Raw genomic sequence first — 19,025 nt, 5'->3', positions numbered from 1 at the left:
TCTCATGCAGAGAAAAGTGTCCATGCATTAAATGAGGTGGGGTCTAAAATCTCTTTGAATAATAGTTCCTCGGAGAAAACTCTTATTATTGTTCCTTTAGGGAATGTTCCTCCTGAACACGTTAAGGCTACAGCTATGCAGCCTCCTACTTTAGTGCAACTTGGGTTGAAGCAATCTGCTGAGATGTCTTCTCAAGGCAGGCTGCAACGCATCAAAAAGTAATGAGCCTAGGGCTTCTGTGGACATCACCGTCAACGGCTCTGTTAGTGGGTCTTCTAAAAGCTTAGTTGGCTTTTCTACAGCTGCGTATGCGGGCTTATTTCCCTTATCCTTTCCATGGACTTGGGAAGATCAGATGGTTTGCCGTGAAGTTCCCAACATCGATCCACGGTATGATTTGGCTTCCCACAATGAGAGCAAACGGGCCGGTTTAAGCCCCCCATTCTTTCCTCTTCCACTCTGAGTTGTATGATTGGATTGGTAAAGGATCAATGGCCTCTAGCCAAAAGGGCGGAGGCTTCATGTGATGCATGGGGTTATTCATCGCAAGCTGTCTTGCTTCCTCATTGAGTAGAACTGGAAGGACGTTGTCTCTTCTTCTCAAGTTCTCATTTGCAAGGATCTGGACTTTGATCAGCTCGTATTCCGGCTTCAGTCCAGCCAAAAAAAAATGGCAGGTGTGCCAACTGCACTCAAATTTCATCCACCAACCGCCAGAGCCATTACACCTTACAGCTGCCTTCCAAGCCCTACGTGATGTTCTAATTTCAATGAAATTCTTATGGCTGGTGACTTTAATGCGGTCGTTGATCCATCCGAGAAATTGGGGAGCCACATAGACTATTCAGGGGAAGTATGCTAATCGATGATCTACTGATGTAGCTAGTACTACTGGAGCTGCTGCTAGATATGCCATTGGCTTAACTGGCTCTAAACCCTCCCACCCGAGAAAGGAATGGAATTTCAAGTAGTAATTTACACCTAAATTATCGTCTTCACTGATCAGCATTTATAATGACCGAGACACCTATGTATTCTGAGGCATCAACCTATGTGTTGCCTCTGTTTTCATTCTTTGGTAGTCACAGATTTGATTTGTCTTCCCGTTAAGATTCTCCTGACTACATGTCGTTTCCTTGGCTCTTTCCTTTCGTTCGGTAGGCTAGGGTTGCTCATCCTTTATCATCACAGCTCTGCTAATTGGTTTTTTGCGGGGAATTTCAATTCAAATTACTCAGTTCAAGTAGAAGCAGCATCTGAGGGATCGGGTAAGTCTGATTCAGAGCTAAGTAACATTCCACTCTGGTGGAATAGAATAGTTTGGTTGAAATACATTTAATACAGTCTTTACTTAGTTCCAGTAGTGAGCTAAATCAGTCCAAGTAATGGTAGTTTTCCATACTTTTGCCTTAGTTTGGAACCTGCTTCATCCCCATCCTGATAGGCTCCCCCGATATGGCATTCCTTAGGCTCAACAACCTATCCTTCTGGATGTTGCCTCCGAGCCTTCTTCTCGTCCTGTGTTCTTCCTTTGTAGAGTTGGGGGCCGGGACTGGTAGGAAAAGATACCTTTTAACGTGTAGGAAAGAAAGCTCAATTCAGTACTATGAAGGATTCGAGGTCTCCACGGAACATCCTAAAGTAGAGAGAGGTATGGACTCTTTTGCCTAAAATCCCTATTTCCAATCCGAAAGTCTAACTAGAAAGTCCCAAGAGAATAAGGAATCCAGATGGTATGCAGGGAGCTTGGTTTCATGTTCCTCCATTCAGTCCACCGTGCTCATGACACATGACTCAGAAAGTGGGCAGTGCCCTCGAAAAGGCAAGAGGTTGGGCGAAAGCGCCTCCCCAGAACGTAAACGATCAGGGATCGGTGGTCTGTCTGAGTTTCGAGTATTGGTTCCGAGCACGTCTTCGCCAACCCACTGAAAAACTAAGGCAATTCAATAAATATCATTAATTGGGAACAACTAGGAGCACGCCCTTAGCTACGAGTAAGTTGTCCCCCCTCTAGCCAGTACCCTATGTATAATTCCTTCTTTCCTTTCCAGGGATGAGTCCTTCTACGCCCAGCCCAGGTTTGAAGCGTTCGAAAGTGGACAGAGCAAGGAAAAACTCACAGTCTGACAGGATTAAAAAGAAGGTATAACGAGAGGAAAGACTAATCACTCTAGTTGAGCGATACTGATAAGTCCACGAGTTCTTAGGATTTGTGCGCCAGCTGACGGACCCTATCCCCTTTTAGCATGATCCTTGTGGTTGAACAAAAGGAGCTACCTCGGATCTTGGACAGAGTACTCGAGTTGGAGGGAGGGAGGAAGCATAGCGTGAATACAGGGAACAGGGTAGAACAAGAGGATCCTCTTTCAAATGTGTCAGGATGTTCATAATCGATGGTAGTACTCACAGCAGGGCAGAAGGAGATGCCGAAAAGAAGCTCTTTTCGAGACATGAAAATACGGTATTTCTCCGCTTAAGCTTAACGAGCCATAGCTTCCTTTCAGAAGGCCTTATCTAATAGGGTCGGAATCCAGTTGAATGGACTTGCATGTGTTAAGCATAGTTCAAGTCTTCCTTCGCTTCTCGACGAACCTTGGTTTGTCTTTGGTACCTCCTTGACCAATTAGATCATGTTCTGGCTAAGGCCTGGGGTTTCAACCGGGGTCGCAACTAGGATAGCTTCCTCAACCCGAAGGACCAGGAAGATCGTTAGACCTAAGTTTACACGGGTCTCCATCGTTTAACACAGACCCACGAGCTGCCGTTGCCGGCGAACCAGCTTTACGACCGGCCTCCAATAGCAGGTCAACAAACTAATCTCTCCGATAGACATGCAAGCTTCTTCGTCTTCAGAATCCTTGCAGTATCTTCCCCCTCCTCACCGATGCTATTTCCTATAGCTGAGACGTATATCCGATACCTGATGGAGCGAGCTAACCTATCAGCTAGGCAGTCCAGTTCTTGCTGGTATTGGCCCTTTCTTCGGAGATGGGATGAGGGACTGGAGCGGGTAGGGCTTCCTTTCCAAAACAGGTCTCTGTCTTCGAGATGAGACTGGGCAGGCGCATTTGGCATCTCCAACTGCTTAGGATCGTTGTATTAAATACCAGCAGAATTCATTCCGCCCAGAAAGAGTCTTGGACAGAAAAGCAAAACGAAGAAGAGGGGTAGCTCACTCAAGAATGGGACTAATGGGGTAGTGCGGAAGCGTCTTCTCTTTTGAGTTTGACATAGTTAGGTGTAGCCAACTTTCGTGGAGAGTTGAGTAGGCACATGTCGGCTAAGACCCCCTCATTCCACTCCTATGAGAATGATGACTGATGACTAAAACCGCTACTGCTGAAAAAAGGGAATCTGGCCTATGCCCTACGAATTTAGCTAGAACTAAACTAAATTACCTGTTCATTTGGAGAGAGATTCTATATATTTTATATAAATGTTGTGAGTTAACTAGTCTCTATGCTTTTGCTTTCACTCTTCAAAGTAGTAAAGTAAGCAAGCAACCTTGGAGAATATTTCCAATTGGAATAAAGTAAGTCCTCACTATTAAGTTCACACATCCTATATCTGTTAACAGATACTCCGACTTTGCTCGCTCTCCTTGATAGAGCCCTCGAGGCTTTTAAGTCCAACTTCGCTTCTATCTCTCCGAAAAGAAGTAGCTTTGCCAATCGATTACCGGCTTTCAACATTCTAGCTTCGAAAAGAAAAGCCCATGAGAGAAAGTTCGAGGAAAAAGCCATACTATACTGACCAGACATGGGTAGAAAGGACGTTCCCACCAACTATGAAACTCAAGAGAGAGTTCTTCTATCCTAAAAGGGCAAGGGGACAAGATGTAGCGGATCATTCAACTTCATATATGAAGCTTGGCACACTTCAGCGCTACTAGGAATAGACAGCTAGCCTTGCTTCCTTGGACAGCTACTGGTACTGGAACACTTGCTTGCTAGCGACTGGCTGACTTCTATCTAACAACCATAAACCGGAATTCCTACTTGAACTAACGGAGTCAAATCATTTAATGGAAAGGAATGGAATTAGCAATAGACTGAATTTCAGCATACTCTGCTTTAGCTGCATTCTTCTTCTTTCCGTCCCATACCTCTTTCTTCGGCGCATCAGCATCTGTTGGAAACTCAGATGTAGAATATTCATATGGAATAGAATGAATTACCTGTTGTCCGGTGCCAGTTCAATTCCTTATTTATTGCTACCTCTAATCCAACAAGATAGACTGAGATCTGGACATAACCTACGCGCTGCTCGTGTGAGGGCAAAAGCAATTTCTTTCTTTTTTTATTCTGTTTTCACATTCAAGAAATTGAGTATGAACTTAAGTTCCATATGCTCATCGGTCTTTCACAACAAGCCAAAAAGGCAGGTTCATCAACCCTGCGAGGGTAAGTTGTTCGCTTCTAGAGCGCTCAGCCCTGTGTCAGAAAGAGAGTGAGGAATTTAGTTTGAGCCCCAAAGCATAGTTACCGGGGAATTCTATAGCGAAAGAAAAAACCTAGTTAGGTACGAAAGAGCTGACAAAAGAGCTATTAGCTATTAGACCTAGGAGTTGGGAGGGCTTTTTCGGGTATCACGTCGAACGGGCAATTGGATTAGGCCAGGAAGAGAGGGTCTTCTTTACCTTCAACAACATCAGCTTGCAGAAGACCTAGAAACCCTCCTCAACCACTTTGTGAACCTTTCTCGCTAGAGTAACGAGTGGGATAAGATGTGCTTTTAGGAAAGCGGAACAACTCGCTTGGCGAGGGGGGAAGGTAAGAGCTAGCTGCCATCTTGGTTCAGTCCGAAAGCACAGAAGAGACTCATTCCTTTGGTCCCCATCTACGCCTGTGTGACCTTCTGTTTTCATTCAGTCGTGGTCGGGGCTTAGCCCTCAATCCCTATCTCAAGGGCATGATCTAGGGCCCCCTTTCTACTGTTCCAGTGTGGTTCACATAGCTGGGGAAATTGAAGATCCCCGGACTCTATCCTTATTATCTAAACTCAATGGGCTCTTATTGCATTGGCAATTTGATGTTTGCAAAATGATGGAGCCAGGCTATATCCAATCACTCCAACGTGAATTGGACCAAACTCCTGCGGAATCACTCCCGGCTAAGCTAGACTCGATGCTTAGTAGAGAGAGAGCGAAGTTTTCTACCCGCGGCGGGTAAAGTTCGACCGAAAGCTTTCAAACGGCTACGGAAGAGCTAAGTCCCCTATTGTCCCCGGGCGGGTTCGCCGCGCATTCTCCCTTCGAGACTCTCCATCCGCTAGCAAAGCTCTACCTCTCATTCACAAATCCATCTTTGGTTATGCTGCTGGTCCTACTTTTCTTTTTCGTTGTGAAAAAAAGAATGTGAATTCAATCAATGTTTAATCCTGTTCGCATACGAGAATGAAATGAGAGTAGGACTTCTATCATTTTCTAAGCTCTTAGCGAGAACTACATCCGGTTTGATGTCGAGTCCTTTCCTTTTGAAGGGCTTGTCTATGTAGGCCGTGGGTTTTAGAACACTCACTCAACCACCTGATCTTATATTCCAATAACGGAGAGCAAGCAAGAAGGGAATATAGGCTGAGTACTAGCACAGCCTACTGCACGTGTCTATTCTCTAAGTAGGCCAGCACCTCTTAAGGAGACTCGGGACCGTCTAAAGTCCCTCCCCTGGTTCTAGCCATTATTCTATATAAGAGAGGGAAATGATTGAATTCAACTTTAGGGTTGAAAAGAAAGGAGGCGTGTGCAAGATCCATGATTCTTCAAGCTCCCGGGATCCAGGGTGGATACCGTCAGCGAATAATGAGGGAAATGTCTGGATTCCTATTCCTTTTTTGAACCATCGCTGGAGTCCCTGATGTAAGGAGTCCGATCAGTGGAGTACGGGCCGTAAGCCTATTCTTTTTTCATTTCAATCAATCGGTGCATTCATCGCCTTCCCAAGACCTTCATTCAAAAGACCTAGCATTCCTTTTATGGTCTCAAGTATTCCTTTTTTTCTGTGCAACGAACATTTCTTGCAATTCATCAATCGGAGCGAACCTCCCAGATTCTTCATCTCCTGAGCAATGACCCAATGCTAGCAAAATCAAAATCGTTTGATCGTCGTACCGTACCTCATTGGGGGATGTTGCATTGCGCTTTCTATTTAAAGCAGTGTGCATCTTCGCTTCAGAGGGCTTATGGTGGAGAATTTCACCATGACTCACTTCCCGTACCCCATCTTTCTGACACGCTCAGGGTATCCTAGGATATCCCCTCTTTTCATCGAAAACTTATATACAAGAGAGATGAAACTCGTTTAGTCTTAGTTCAGATCTATCTTTCCTTCGGAACCTTGGCAAAGGTTGTTTGCCTTGCCAAGAAGGTAAGTAAGGATACGTTCTATAGCATTATCACTCCAGTCTTGGACTTGGATTCTGTGTTGTCTTTGATGTCTGATATTAAGGCTCTGCAAGACCTGTCGGATGATGTACGGTTGGGGGATCCAATCTTCCTGATGAGCTGGGCTCAGTGATTGATCTCGTTCGGAGTGCTTGGTCGATCTTGACTTGTGAACAGAATTTCGATCCTTCCACTGTGGGAAAGTGGTTCGGGTGAGACCGCTTAAACTAGCTAGCTAGAATAGAAGGAGAAGTCGGTGTCTCTGCGACGAGAGTTTCTATTCGACTCTCTACGCTTTTTGAGGGCGCGGAGGGCCCGCTAGGCGTTCTCTTTCTCGGCTGTCTTGGCGAGGGGTGAGGGGATGAGTATTTTATCCAACAGATCGGATTGATACCAAGGTCAGTTCATGAAGATGCTGAGCGCAGGGGGTGACTTGACGCACCTAACGAAGGAATTCGTTCCACTCCAGCTATGAGCTATGTATGTGTACTCTCTTTGTGCTTTGTGAAGTGACTATCTGATATTCCGAGAGCCAATGAAAAGGCAGCCGGCGTGAACGGAATCATTGACCCTTCTGCTAAAAGCGCAAGGGAGGCAGGCAGATCTAGAATTCCTACTTCTCGGTCACAACAGGTCTTGCAGAGCCTTGTTGCATGACTCGCTGCCCGCTTACCCACAAGTCTCGCGCAAACGGGTTGGTTCCAACCCTTCTCGTTCTCGAATCAAGTCTTCTCTGAATCCGTCGAGCTACTTACTTGCCTCGCCCTAAGCACGCAATCAGACGTCAGGTTGCACTCTATTGACTAAAAGATCCGTTGTCCTTTATAGCCGTCCCGAGGAAGTTTCTTCGGCTGAGCATGCCGGGGATCGTCCATTTATGGATGGGACAGCAAAAAGAAAGAGGGCGGAAAAAGTGGTCCCACAATTGAATTTCCTGCGAAGACTAAGCCGGAATGAAGGATCAATAGAAAATAGGACCTAAAAAGGCGCCTTTATACACCCAGTAATGGTCTCCCATGACGGGGGTTGGAAAAAGGCCTTAAACCAACGAATTTAAACCATCCGTTTCGAGGCGCTTGGGGTCATCCCCGGATGTGCCGGCCGAGGGGCTTGAGGAAGTGGCGAATGGGCACCGCGAAGCCTATTGAAAGTAGTACGTGGGAGTGGACACATTTGGTTACGCGTACGAAGCCCCCCTTCTCTGATCAAGAGAAGCCAATTCATATTCTGTCTATGGAGGGGAGGAAGGTAAGACAGGCATGGACAAAGAACGGCGAGGGCTGGTACGTACCCTGGGAGTGACCGACTTCAGTCCTATATTTACATTCGAAGAGCTTATCTTCTTGAATCCTGTTCATGCTCAGATTTGGCGTATTCTCGAGTTGCCAAACATGGGGAATTTTGGCGTCCACCATTCTGAAGAAGTCATTTTTCGGACGGCAAAGGGGACTCTCACCGGGCATAGACATAGAGGACTGAAGCCGCCGATGTCTCGTTGTACGCCTGCCCCTCCGATCTTGGCTTGGGATGGATTCCTCCGCGCAAAGAAGTGGCTTCACCACGTGGTACAAATAGTTATTGGAAAAGTTGTCACAAACAAAGAACTGATAGATAAGGAAAGCTCCCAAGAAAGCAAGGACTGGACTGGGAGTTCTTCTTCTGTGCACGTTCTGATCTTGATGCTTGATACCATCTAGGGAGCATAAGGGTTGGGTGTCATGGTTGATACTAGATATGCCCTTCGGCGGATCTCCGGGAGAAATGGGCGCAACCTCCGGTTCACATCCGTCGTAAGCTACTATCGGTCTCATGATCGGTCCACGGAAGTCATTCAATCCTCTTGGCTGTTCTGGGTTGAGTCAATATCATATGAGAAGTGGGTCCAATTCAGCCCATATTCCATTCACAGCTGCTCCTCTTCTGCTATCTTGCCTTGTCAATTATTTATTTTATAAAGAAAGGGTAGATATAATGTGAGAAGTCCTTTCTCCCAACTATCCCGGTTAACGTGACGGAAGATTCGGGAATCTAGTTCTAATCGGTGGCTAAACGGATAGGTATAGTAATCCTAAACTATGCCCCTACTTAGGGGAAAACCCTTGTATTTGCAGTTTCACCTCCGAAGCGAACAGCCGCCTCGATTCTGTATTCGGGTTTGCTTCATTCTTTCTTTAGTGGAAAGTCAAAAGTTCGGCTAGAAAGAACTTAATATAAGAAGAGAATTCGGTGTGACGAATGGAGTTCAAAATGAACAAATATAGATTTCGAAAGTCTGTCGTGAAACGAGAGAAAGTCATTACATCTTTATTGCCCAACTGTACTTTGGACTTTGGCGTAGAAGTCCTACTTAGCTAAGATTCGCGGAGGAGCACACATGACTATTAGCGCCTACGCACACGGGTTGTACGGACATACCGGCGTTGATCACTTCTCGGCGATTACCCGAAAGCTGTGAGGAAAGTCGAAAGCTTAGCAAACTTTTGCCTTACCGCTCACTCAACCACCCTCGGTTCTCTATCTATTAGGGGTGTAGGAAAGACCTCATGGTCATGCATGCTCTACACAGCCATTCTCGGAAGAACGATCAAGCTCGGCATTCACTCAAGGTGTTCCGGCAGGTGGTAGTCAGCAAACAAGACCAAGCAAACCACCCCAGAAAGTAAAGTCTCGGAAGTTTCACCTTGGAACCTTTATTTTGCTTTCTTTTCCTCTACGCCTCCCCGGAATTCATATTCATAAAGGGCTTTAGCGGCTTCTTGGAGTACTTGTGCTAATTGACTTATTTATTGAACTCTCTTTCTTCTCTTATGATATTAGTTGGAGGAAGATAGAATGAAAGACAGGCTAGGAGCTATCACGGTCTCCCGTTTCGAACATATCTTTTCGTGTAATTCCATTATATCCAATTAGGGCATTCTCTAGGCGGGTAGGATATTTTTGATTTTTGTTTGGACATTGCAGAGAGCCCAATCGAAGAGTTGGCAAGGTCGGATAGCTTATAGTTGTAGTGAGAAATTAGCACTTTGATTTTCCATTTATACATTTCTAAAGGGCCAGTGATGGATATCCTTTTACACGTTCGGAGTGCACTGTTCTAACGCACTTTGAGTTGCTGTCGGTGAGAGTAAGCTAGGTTGTGAAGTCAATCGGGCGTATAGCTCTCCGGCGGTGAAGGAGCTACTTTACTTAACTTAAAAAAGAAAGAAGGGCATATCCGTGTACGGGAAAATCGATCATAGGCAATTGAGTTCACCCATATCACTTTCAAGAGTAGGATCGTGTTCCGTGTATTACTAATAAATAGTAGGGAACCAGGGACGACTGACAAAGAACTGGCACTGAACCCGATGTGGAGAGAGAGCTTTATAGGAATGGTGTGATTGAGCAGCTCTTGGAGCAATCTCGATGGAAAAAATCATTGTGGTGTACGGCGCACGAGCGTGGAAGGGAATAAGATCAGTCTGGTAGGAAGATGCTCATCCAGAGATCGCGTGGAACCTGCTGCTGATATGGGGCCAAAACCAACGGTAATTAAGAGACTAGGCCATAATGAAAGCGTACGCACGAATACGAATGTAACCAACGGAATTGAGAATAAAGAGTATGGGGCCGGGGGGGTGGACTGACAAGGATTGACTACTGAACCCAGTGTGGAAAGAGAGTTTCCCCAAACCGCTAGCCTTAATAGGGTCACCACGGGTTCTGCCTTTTCTTCTTTCTTTTTCTATATTGCCGTATGCAATGACGGCGATGGACTGCTTGGGATCAGCAGAATTCTGAAACGTAGGTTCCTGGTCCTATATACTGATCATGACGTGCTGCCGTAAGCGTAAGGACCCGGAAGTCAGAGATATAGCTCCTTATTAGCTAGGTTTGATACATATTGACTACATACGACCTCAAGGGTAAGGTAGCGGGTGAACAAGTGTTTGGTGGGTTGCTTCTTGCTTTTGTTTGTCGGGTAGGACTCTTTCCCGACCAGTTGCCGGTAAGCGCCCAATCGCCGCCGGTCAGCGAATTGCCCTTAGTGAGTAGCTGTGCATGGCTTCTTTCTGTCCGGTAGGCCAAATCTCTTTCATTATGGCCCATACATACGGCTGGGCCAGACGTAGGGGGCAAGGCGGAAGACATACATAGTGCTCGGTCTGTGCGGTCGGTAAGCGCCTGCAGCCAGAAGAATGCTTTGTGATTCCCAACTCTCCCGAATAGAGCTATACCTGTCGAATAGAGACCTTTCCTTACTTAAGTAATAAATGAGACACGAAGCTAAGGAAAGATAAAAGAAAAGGCCTGGGCTAGAGTCTTCTACTGACGACCCAACGCTCCAGAGTGTAAGTCCGGGCGGCGAAAAGAGCGGAAAAGTCTTTTCCGGTTCAAAACCACCTTCTGAAGACGATGCCTCAAGATCCCCACTACTTTGGTACCAGCAAGGGAAAAGGCAAATGTGCAGCCTGCAATCGAAGGACCTATTTGTTCAGGGAGAAAAAAGAGCGAAGGTTTTAGTCGACGGGTTTCCTTTTGCAGAGTTCTCGCTTTTGGAGCAGATTGACTCGAGACTGGATTAGGCAAGGTTCCACTTCCGTCGAAACAGGACTTTTGCTCGTCCAATGGCTAGCCGGGATCTCACACGATTTGCGATATCAGACCCTCATGACTGATTTCTCCTTGTTTATCATGAAATCAAGGATTTGATCTTAGGTTTCAACCTTCTTCTTCCATCTTCGTCTTTGGTTTCAACCATGTTTTTAAACGTTGTTTTCTCTTTTGGCTCAATTAGCCTTCTCCCCCTTCTATAGCTATCGATTACATAACATGAGGACTTCTCCGAAATTCTCCTTCTTTTTTCAACCTTAGAGCCGAAAGATGCCAAAGTAAGGGCGTTCGCTATCTCAAAGTGGAGCTCTTTGACAAACCTATATTACCGGGAAAAGCCCGCCTTGGTTTTGGGGTTGCTCAATGGATTGGATGGATTTGTGTGTCCAGGTTCGTAACCCAAATTAGGGCCCTACAGCCTATAGCTATAGATAAGCTTAGGTACCAACTACAGCCCTACATATGAAGTCTAAGTCTAGCCTAACCTAGCCGGAATAGAGTATAGAAGAGATCCGCCATTACCGTTAATAGGCACACACAGCCTTCTTCGATCCAATCCCTTCTCTGGGATCCGAATAGAGCCTACCAGAAGAATAAGAATAGAGGTGAAAGCCGAAAGGGCGGCTAGCGGAAAGGATGGTTGTTCTAGATTTCCCGCTAGGGGTGAAGGAATTCTTCCATTGAACCGGATCGAGAAGAACGGAACAATCTATTTAGAGAGAAAAGAAGTGGCACAACGTCAATCCTTTTCTTCCGCTTCTGTAGCCGCCTCTTCAAAAGAAGGAAAGCCCGAAGTCGCAAAAACGTTCGAAAACCTCGGCTTGAAGGCCTGTGATACCGGGGGTCGTGGAAGTAGCGAAAGAGAGCATTTTTATATCTTTATATAACGAATTTGCGAACTTGAGATCACTTGTACGGAGATCCGCATTTAGAAGGGGTCATAGATCACGTGCTCAAGTTGACAACGATCGAATTGCTCAAGCAACTACGAGCTCTTCTCAGGGCGGGCCGGCCCCTCCTCACCACCCTGATGTTGACCCAGCAAATCCACGAACGCTTTACGCACTTCGCCTTTGGAGAAAGATTGCCACATTGGTCTCTCGTGTGAAATAGATCGGCGTGCCGCCAGACGCTCGAGCGGAGGCATCAGCTGATGGAGTATGAGGGTCTAGAAGCGCTAGATCCCGTCGCGAAAGAGATGTTACGACATAACAAGTCGGCGTGTACAATGGATCTATAACGTCTCGTGAATATGACGTGCCCAGTCCCGGATCTCCATGCTCAAGGGAAGTAAAACCCCCTATCTCAGTGTCGAAAAGTACGAAGACCGAGTCATTCAAAGCAGAAGTTGAGCTAGCCTCAACTGATAGAGATGCTGGCGGCTCTCAGACCTTTGGGCAGTTTCCTTCGTATCTGACCTATCCGAGTTAGCCCTCCCAAGCAGACAACCTGGTGGATCATCTGATCTTGAAATAGGTCATCCCAGCTATCCCAATGTTTTATCTGTTCATTTCGTCAGGTATCTGAATCATACGATTATGAGGATTCTGCTTTTCACATTCATTCTACAGGACCAAAACGAGGCCTTTCCTCGCTAGTTGGAATAAAAACCTCACCAGCAGCGTTCATTGAACCCCTTCTTGCTATCCTTGCTACCTATGAAAGAAGTCCCTCTTTCATTCACTAAATAAGACGCAGCTGATAGATGGATGAATATCCATTTGCTGGCCAGTTCTATGAATCAAAATCTCGAGTTGGAGGCATCGCTGGGCAAAAATTGATTCGGTTTTCTCGAAATCAACGAGTGGACTTGAAATCATAGATCCATTTTGTGATCCACGCGACTCAGAGAAGAATCCTATTTCTTACTCACCCAGTGCTGTTCTGATTGAATTTCAAAGATCTCGCTCGCTGTCAAAGCGCATTTTGTGAAGTGTTCTCCTGTCCCTGTCACCTGAGAGAAAGTAAACTGGCAACCGTGATCGGAGTCGTGGTTTGAAGATTCAATCGACAGAGAAGGGCGTGTTGGTTGCCGATACCGAGGTTGAATAAATCATTCCACCTGGCAACAGCAAAAGTCGAGTTTGACACAGGTCAAAGGGGAAAGGAAAAGGGCAGTTCCAAACGAAGGACCCAATCTCAAGGGGCAAGCTTCCCGGTGTCCAACTGTCAAGTCCCGAGGGCTTGTGTCCGCCGAAAGCTGCCTTTACTTTAGCAGCGTCCGGGTTCTTTCTTTTTTGAGGCAGGTTTGACATTCGAATCCCCTGTTAGCCTTTCTTTTGGTTCTGCTGGAATGTCTCCCTCAAACATGTTTCCATGAAGATCCAAATAAGTCAAGTATGACAGATTACCTAAAGATTCTGGCAGCTTTCCATCAAAGAAATTATTGCCGAAATTCATAGTTTCAATCCTCCATGCTATGGAATTCAAGAAAAGCTGATCAACCTTTCCAGAAAGCCTGTTCTGCTGAACATAAAGCCCAACGAGGTTTATTATGCTCGCAAGAGATGAAGGAAGCTCACCACTGAGCTCATTATAACTCAAATCTAAATGAGTCAGCCCTTTCAAGTTCCCAAAACTTGTTGGTACTGGACCAGATAAATTATTACTAGTCAAGTTCAGCTTTACCAAACTGCTCAAACGCCCCAACCTTTCAGGGATGGTGCCAGAAAGCTGATTATTTCCCAGATACAAGCCGTGAAGGAGGAATCCGAGTTGCATCCTAAAATAAGGAAGATCGGTAGGCTCGACCGGAAAGGCGGTGAAGGATGTTTACGAGAAGGCCACTTGCTTACAAAGAAAGAGCTTTAATCACTCTTTCTAAGTCCCTCTCGATACCGTAAAATCAAATCTATAGTAAGGAAAACACCAATAGAATGAGTTTTGTGACACTTAATTACGCCTTCTTTGAAAGATGTTATGTTTGATCGGTAAGCTGCCCCTAAAAGGTAATTGATTATTCAGTTTAGTGGGAAGAAGAAGAATCTCTAAGTTTTTCTCTTCAGCTTGAAAGCTTCAGGAATGAAATACTGAGGCGCAGAGGGGGCGAAGCGGCAAGGTCCGTAACTCAAAGGTTAAGTGAGAAGCTCAAGGAAAGCACTTAAAGGCAGCTTCAGGATAAACATATTTTAGAGGGAATAGCCCGTAGCTCACTTCTGGAAGTGTTCCCGTATATGAATAGGCGGGAAGCGAAGAAACTACTCAACGGTGTGAGCCGGGTTTGTCGTTAGCTGTCGAATTAGGGGGGAGGGAAAGTCCGAAGACTATAGCTCAGTCGAAGTGAATCTAGAAGGATAAGTTGATCACCTTCCAAGTAGGAATAGATTCTATGAGTCGTGATCCAGTTAAGATAAGAGGCATTTCTAGCATTGAAAATCCCTATTCTTATTGAATAGTGAAAATAACTAGTTGAACATACCTATTCTTTTCAAGACTAGCCTCTTCTTATCGAAAAGAAGGGTCCGAAGAAGACAGAACAGGCCATCCTTCTCATCCCCGTAAGACAGTAGAGCGCGGTGAAACAATTCCGTCGTTCAGTCGAAGGGGACAGGTTAGCAGCTTCAGGATAACCCGAGCAGTGAAACAGAAGTAGGGTTCTGGCCAATCGATCCAATTTCTCTTATACGACTGGGTTCTAAACCAAAAAAGGCATTTGAGAAAGAGAAATTCTGGTATTGCATATAGAAGGAAATGAGAATAGCTCCAGTTGAAAAAGCTGCGATTGTTAACGTCTGTAAAGGGGGCGAAGTAACCCGAGGGATAAGCGTGGCCATGGATGACTGTAAGACCACCGTTGAGTTCGGAAAACATCGAAAGGACTCTCTCTCCCATTAAAAATCGATATGCCAGCCATCCAGTAAGGCGATCTCGCTTTCCATAATCTTTGGTGCAGTCATAGTAGCGCCGGCCGGAAGTACATCAAGAGTGATCTAATGAGAAACTTAGCTTAGAGCGTGGCCGTATAAGAGATCTTTTTCCTTCACCTTCCCTATTTGAGTAAGATTCGAATTGAATTCCGGGGCTTAGAAGAAAGCTTCAACAAAGCATGGAATTCCCTTGTCGTACCTTCAACCGGAAAGTCTTTGGGATGACTTGCTTATCGATCTTCCCCACTCTCTTTCTGTAGAAATGGAATCTCAGGTTGAACTTAACTTATTCAATGGATTGTGGGTCAGTCAAGTAACGAGGAATGCCAGTAGGAGTTTCCGTCCGTAGTGAACGTGAACCTTGAAAGCAGTCTAGGAGCTGCTTGCCCAGTCAGAAAGCTAGGATCAGTCTCTGTCCACTCTAAAGTATGGAAGCCCCGTCTCAGGCGAAGGTTGCTCCGTATTCTCTTCTTTCATAGAGCCTCTCCCCGTGGAGGAATGAATGAGCTCATCTCGTTAAGAATGAGGAGCGAATGATCAAATCAAGTTCCAATCTCAGTCTAAGTTACCCAAGATCCAGTAAATATAGGAGGAATTTCTAAGATAGGTACGTTGTCAGCGAGAGTAATATTCCATATTACTTTAAATAGGCGATCTCTTCCATGTGAAATTAAAGGGGCAAGAACCGGTCAGTCGTCGAAGGGGTAATGTCATTCTGTTATTTTATCCCCTGTTATAGGCGCAATTCGTGGGCAAAGGCGTAGAGCTCAACAAAGACAGTCTCGGCACAAAAGAAAGTAAGATCCAAAAAATAATAAGAATATTGAATATGAGTAGGAAAAAGTGGGCTTTCGTCCTACCTTGCCTTGCTAACGGTAGCCCTTCTTCCGGTTATTCTGCCTCTCTCTAAGTGAATTTCTGATTCAATCGATTCGATTCTCGTTCTCACCCTCGAGTCGGGAGAGACCTTGAGAACAGTTCCAGCATCATCCTATGTTGAAGAAGGCTTTGTCTTGTCCCTTCCCATGGTAGGCTAAACCGGAAAGAGAGAGCAGTCATCACATCTGCGCTCTAAGTCAAGCTTTAAAGCAAGAAAGACCTCTTCCCCCGCATCAAGAGGAAGGAGGGAGAGTCGAATCCCACAGGTACTTTATTTACTAATTAAAGACGGCCTGCAGTAGATAGAGGTGATCTTTTGGTTACTTCTTTCAAGCAGCAATTCCGAGAGAAAGATCAATGCTAAAGCGAAAAGCGGAAGCAGATATTCCACTATATGAAATATACTTGAGCAAGAAGAGCAGGAGCAGCTACCGACTCGTCCACTCTTTGCTGCCTACTTCTTTTCACAGCTACTGGTTCTACCCTTTCATCTTCTTTCTAACCTCAAGTGCCTACGTGCACGAATACGTTCTTTGCATAAAGACTTTGTAAGCCTATTATAAAAAAAAATGCCCAAGCCAAATCCTCTTCCCGTCCCCATCCCCGGATTCCTATTTTTCTTTTTAGCTCATCCTCAATCAGTTACTCTTGTTTTGTGTTTGTGGTTCAACTCCTTGCAAGGGGACCAGGCTAGAAAGCCATTTTCTTTTGGGTCAGGGAGTGATCTAAACCCCTTTTTTTGTGCTTGCCTTGTAGAAGGAGAATAGGAGGATATCTTATACTGATTTGGATACCATGTAGGTCACCTCTAATTTATTCATCTCTAAGCCTTTATGTTATGAAAGCCCTTCCCGCACACAGAAAAAAAATAGGTATCTTGAGTCCCTACCCAACATACCATTTTCAGGAGTGAAGTTCTGCCCCGGATCTCCATTCCATAAATAGTTGAATAAAAGGAGGATAAACACTTCATGACTGACCCATATCCTATCCAAAGCACCTTTGTATTTATAGAGATAGGGGGCATAATTTATTTAAAGAAAACCCATTCCACCCGGCCTGACTCATGTCGAGCTTTAGGCCAATGAACCTCTTTTTTTCGCATAAAATGAAAGTCTCAAAAGAAATCAGAGCTTGATCGGTAATGAGTCGTCCAGGTGCAATGCACTCTTAGTCTAATGTATTGTATAAAAATAGATTCTTTTTTGTAAAAATAAAAAACTTTAACGCCCCAGGGCTCAACCCTGGCAGGCGGTAGAAACTACCAAGCTAGAGTACGGTAGGGGCAGAGGGAATTTCCGGTGGAGCGGTGAAATGCGTATAGATCGGAAAGAACACCAACGGCGAAAGCACTCTGCTGGGTCGACACTGACACTGAGAGACGAAAGCTAGGGGCGCGAATGGGATTAGATACCCCATCCTAGCCGTAAACGATGGATACTAGGCGCTGTGCGTATCGACCTGTGCAGTGCTGTAGCTAACGCGTTAAGTATCCCGCCTGGGCCTGCTTGGAAAGACGGCAAGGCCGGGTTTTCTTAATCGATGTTCTCATTATGGACTTCACCCCCGGCTCATTCCGTACCTATCTTTAGCTTTAGAAGCGGTTCTAGGCGGACATGCTCATACAAACCGAGAAGGTGTGTTTGAACAAATAAGAAAAGTGGCTTAGACAAAATATGATGTTAGAAGGTCTGGTTCTTGAAGTCAAGTCACTGATTCCAGTTGCTTGCGATATCAATTGTACTGAAACACAACTGGCCGTCATGTATGTCACTTGAACTTGAGCCTATGAGCTAGAGTCGGCTAGGGCTAGGCCAGAAACTGGAAAGTCCCTAACACCGGCTTCCTAGAAACCTACACAGCCAAGCTAAAGCTCCTTTTCTCTTACGACTCGAACAGGCAGGACCTATCTCGACAGTTGAGAGTAAGTAGCTATTTGATGATCTAAAAGAAAAAACCTTTTGCAGCAAACTAGACCTTCATTCTCAAACATGAAGTCAATAGAGGTTCACCTTTAGCTGCAAGCTTCCAAACTCATCCAACCCAAAGTCTCCTTTTCATGCCCACCTTCCACTCTAGGGAAGAATTCGATAGATACATTCGAGACCTAGCCCAAGGAGTCTCATAGTGTTGCACTTTCCCTTCCTCACCCTATTCACCTTCACCAGATATCCGCCCAAGCGAAAGAAAAAGAAGCTCTGTCATTCAATCCCAACGCCTTCTTAATCACCGATGTAGCTTGTGAATGAACAGGGCTTGAAGAGAAATTTCGTACGCAAAACAGCCAAACTGTTGCCCCTAGAACGCCCGGTGACATCTTTCTTTTCACAGTCAAAGAAAACTCTTTCTTGGTGGCAACATCGGCATGCGTTATATAATACTTTAAGCGCACCTGAACTACCCATAGTCTATCTAGTGTAGGGCTTGCACTCCATAGTCATTCGTTTTTCCGTAGGTTGATGCTTTGTATCGCACGCTTGTTATATTTGTTTATATAGTGTGTGAAGTCTAACTAATTGAAAAACGCCTATTTTTTAGTTCCAATTTATAGAAAGCGGCCATTCACGTCAGGGTCCGAAAGAGATGGAGTTGCTTGTACTTGAATTTTCTTTGTCGAGATTGGGTTGGTGTTCCGCGTACCGCACCGAAGCTTGTGTAGCCTATGGTTGGAGTGTAGCGAAGCGAAACGTAAGATTTAGAAGCAAGCGGGTACAAGATCGAAAAGAATGCATTGGATGGATGCCCCGGCATTGAGAAGGAAGGACGCTTGAAGAGGCGAAAGGCCATGGGGAGATACCGTCTGTGATCCATGGATCTCCAATCGGGAAACCGTATCCAAGCTCCGTGGCTAGTCTGCGCTCTTTGGACTTTTCAAACTTAGCGAACTGAAACATCTTAGTAGCTAAAGGAAGGGAAATCAACCGAGACCCCGTTAGTAGCGGCGAGCGAGAGCGGATTGGGGGTTTGAAGAAAAACAAACACGTCTTGTCAGAGCCTCAGCAAAGTGTTCACTTCTTTTTCGCCAGGTTTCATTCGATTTGTTGTGGATTGGATGATGGAAAAACCAGCAAGCTACGGCTTTAAAGCTTACCTTATTATTATGAAAAGGAGAAAGGGCTCCTTTTTCTTTTATAGATGTTGAGTCAGGGGGTGGGGAGCTTGAAGAGCGAAGCGAGCCGCGCTAGCCTATTCGTTTTTCAGCAGCAAGCTACGGTCTAACGACCCCCTAACCTAGGTTGGGGCGAAAACTAGGGTTCCAAACCTTTTTCGAATAATAAGGTAAGCTTTAAAGCCCCTTGACTTTC

The 19,025-nt window shown here is 45.4% G+C and overlaps 1 non-coding gene across 1 annotated transcript; it reads left to right on the top strand.

The window, feature by feature from the left end:
• Positions 1-16,911: 16,911 nt before the first annotated feature.
• Positions 16,912-17,220, top strand: LOC142550410 (18S ribosomal RNA). Its single transcript, XR_012821368.1, has one exon. It is a non-coding gene; the product is annotated as an 18S ribosomal RNA (ribosomal RNA).
• The last annotated feature ends 1,805 nt before the right edge of the window (positions 17,221-19,025 follow it).

The sequence above is a fragment of the Primulina tabacum genome, chromosome 6 (assembly GCF_025594145.1).
Source record: "Primulina tabacum isolate GXHZ01 chromosome 6, ASM2559414v2, whole genome shotgun sequence".
In the NCBI taxonomy this organism is placed as follows: Eukaryota; Viridiplantae; Streptophyta; class Magnoliopsida; order Lamiales; family Gesneriaceae; genus Primulina; species Primulina tabacum.
The sequence above is the reverse complement of the archived record's forward strand: the minus strand, read 5'-3'. Positions and strand labels throughout refer to the sequence as shown.